The sequence below is a fragment of the Ovis canadensis genome, chromosome 2, assembly GCF_042477335.2.
Source record: "Ovis canadensis isolate MfBH-ARS-UI-01 breed Bighorn chromosome 2, ARS-UI_OviCan_v2, whole genome shotgun sequence".
Classification (NCBI taxonomy): domain Eukaryota; kingdom Metazoa; phylum Chordata; class Mammalia; order Artiodactyla; family Bovidae; genus Ovis; species Ovis canadensis.
In genome coordinates this window covers 128,196,173-128,199,802 of record NC_091246.1, presented here as the reverse complement: position 1 = coordinate 128,199,802, position 3,630 = coordinate 128,196,173, and positions in this window count along the sequence as shown.

Here is a 3,630-nt window from a genome sequence, read left to right as displayed (position 1 = left end):
ATTTTGAGCACTTGTTAGCCATCTGTGTGTTTTGGGGGAAATGTCCAGCTCTTCTGCCTATATTTTGATTGTTTAGTTTTTTGATATTAAATTGTATGAATTGTTTGTCTATTTTGGACATTAACCCCTTGTTGATCACATTGTTTGTAAATATTTTCTCCCATTCTGGAGATTGTCTTTTCATTTTGTTGATGGTTTTCCTTTGCTGTGCAAAAGCTTTTAATTTTAATTAGGTCCTATTTGTTTATTTTTGCTTGTATTTGTTTTGCCTTAGGAGACTGATCCCAGAAACTATTGCTGTGATTTATGTTAAAAAGAGTTCTACTTGTGTTTTCATCTAGGAGTTTTATGGTTTCAGATCTTATATTTAGGTCTTCAAACAATTTTGAGTTTATTTTTTTTATATGCTGTGAGAGAATGTTCTCATTGTTTTACATTTGGCCTTCTAGTTTTCCCAGTACCACTTGTTGAAGAGACTATCTATTCTCCATTTTATAGTCTTACCTCCTTTGATATAGATTAATTGACCATTTTTGTGTAGCTTTATTTTTAAATTTATTTTATTCTGACTTTTCATTATTAGTATATAGAAATACACCAGATTTCTGTATATTAATCTTGTGCCCCACAACCTTGCTGAATTCATTAGTCCTGGAGACTTTAAGTTTTTCTATATAGAGAGTATTATGTCATCTGCAAATAGTGACAGTTGTATCTCTTCCCTTCCAATTTGGATACCTTTTATTTCTTTTTCTTGACTTACTACTGAGGCTAGGACTTCCAATACTGTTATATAGAAGCAACAAAAGTGGCCATTGTTGTTTTGTTCCTGGATTTATATGGAAGGCTTTCAGATTTTCACTGTTATTTTCGTTGTAGGTTTGTCATAAATGACCTTTGTTATGTTGAGATATATTCCCTCTGTACCTACTTTGCTGAGAATTTTTATCATTACTGGATGTTGAATATTGTCAAGTGCTTTTTCTGTCTATTGAGATAACCAAGTAATTTTTTATTTCCTTTGTTAATATGTTGTATCACATTGATTGATTTACATATGTTGAACCATCCTTGTGACCCAGGAATGAATCCAGCTTGATCATAGTATATGATCCTTTTTATCTATTGTTGCCAATATTCTGTAGAGGATTTTTGCCTCTATACTTATCAAAGATATTGGCTAGTAATTTTCTTTTTTGTAGTGTCCTTGGTTTTGGTATCAGGATACTAGTGGCCTCATAGAATGATTTATTTCTCTTTGAATTTTTAGGAATAGTGTGAGAAGGACAGGTGTTAGTTCTTCCTTGTATGTTTGATAGAATTCCCTTATGAAACTGTCTGGCCCTAGACTTTTGTATACAGATTCAACTTCACTTCTAGTGATTGTTGTTGTTCAGTCACTCAGTCATGTCTGACTCTTTTCAACCCCATGGACTGCAGCACGCGAGGCTTCCCTGTCCTTCACCATCTCCCAGAGCTTGCTCAAACTTATGTCCATCAAGTCGGTGATGCCATCCAACCATCTCTTCCTCTGTCATCCCCTTCTCCTCCTGCCTTCAGTCTTTGTGAGCATCAGGGTCTTTTCTAATGAGTCAGCTTTTCATATTAGGTAGCCAAAGTATTGGAGCTTTCATCTTCAGCATCAGTCCTTTCAATGAATCTCAGGATTGGTTTCCTTTAGGATTGACTGGTTTGATCTCCTTGACTCTCAAGTCTTCTCTAACACCACAGTTCAAGAGTATCAATTCTGTGCTTCCTTCTTTATAGTCCAACTCTCACATCCATACAGACAATGGGAAAACCATAGTTTTGACTATATGGACATTTGTTGGCAAAGTAATGTCTCTGTTTTTTATTATGCTGTTAGGTTGGTTATAGCTTTTCTTCCAAGGAGCAAGTGTCTTTTAATTTCATGGCTGCAATCACCATCTGCAGTGATTTTGGAGCCAGAAAAAATAACGTCTGTCACTGTTTCCATTGTTTCCCCATCTATTTGCCATGAAGTGATAGGACTGGATTCCATGATCTTAGTTTTTTGAATGCTGAGTTTTAAGCCAGCTTTTTAACTCTCCTCTTTCACTTTCATCAAGAGGCTCTCTAGTTCCTCTTCACTTTCTGCCAAAAGGGTGGTGTCATCTGCATGTCTGAGGTTATTGATATTTCTCCCAGCAATCTTGGTTCCAGCTTGTGCTTCATCCAGTCCAGCATTTCACATGATGTGCTCTGCATAGAAATTAAGTAAACAGGGCAACAATACACAGCCTTGATGTACTTCTTTCCCAGTTTGAAACCAGTCCATAGTTCCATGTCCAGTTCTAAGTGTTGCTTCTTGGCTTGCTTACAGATTTCTCAGGAGGCAGGTCAAGTGGTCTCGTATTCCTATCTCTTGAAGAATTTTCCAGTTTGTTGTGATCCACACAGTCAAAGGCTTTAGTGTAGTCAATGAAGCAGAAGTAAATGTTTTTCTGAAATTCTCTTGCTTTTTCTATGATTCAACAGATGTTGGCAATTTGATCTCTGGTTCCTCTGCCTTTTCTAAATCCAGCTTGAACATCTGGAAGCTCTTGGTTCACCTACTGTTTAAGCCTAGCTTAGAGAATTTTGAGCATTACTTTGCTAGTATATGAAATGAGTACAGTTGTTTGTAGTTTGAACATTCTTTGACAGTGCCTTTCTTTGTGATTGGAATCAAAACTGACCTTTTCCAGTCCTGTGGCCACTGCTGAGTCTTTTAAATTTGCTGACATATTGACTGCAACACTTTTGCAGTATCATCCTTTAGGATTTGAAATAGCTCAACTGGAATTCCATCACCTCCACTAGCTTTGTAGTGATGCTTCCTAAGGCCCACTTGACTTCACATTCCAGGATGTCTGGCTAGGTGAATGATCACACCATCATGGTTATCTGGATCATGAAGATCTTTTTTGTATAGTTCTTCTGTGTATTTTTGCCACCTCTTCTTAATATCTTCTGTTTCCTTTAGGGCCACACCGTTTCTGTCCTTTATTGTTCCCTTCTTTGCATGAAATGTTCCCTTGATATCTCTAATTTTCTTGAAGAGATATTGAGTCTTTCCCGTTCTATCATTTTCCTCTGTTTCTTTGCATTGATCATATAGGAAGGCTTTCTTATCTCTCCTTGCTATTCTTTGGAACTCTGGATTCAAATGGGTATATCTTTCCTTTTCTCCTTTGCCTTTTGCTTCCAATTTTTCTGTACTCTCACTTTCAGTCTATATGTGTCAGGTTTCTTGTAGGCAGCATATATACGGGTCTTGTTTTTGTATCCATTCAGCCATTCTGTTTCTTCTGGTTGGAGCATTTAATCCATTTATATTTAAAATAATTATTGATATATGTGTTCCTATTGCCATTTTCTTAATTGTTTATGGTTTGTTATTGTAGATCTTTTTCTTCTCTTGTATTTCCTGACTATGTAAGTCCCTTTAACATATGTTGTATATAGCTGGTTTGGTGGTACTGAATTCTCTTAACTTTTGCTTGTCTGTAAAGCTTTTGATTTCTCCATCAATTTTGAATGAGATCCTTGCTGGGTAGAGTAACACTGGTTGTACATTTTTCCCTTTCAATACTTTAAATATATCCTGTCATTCCCTTCTGGCCTGCA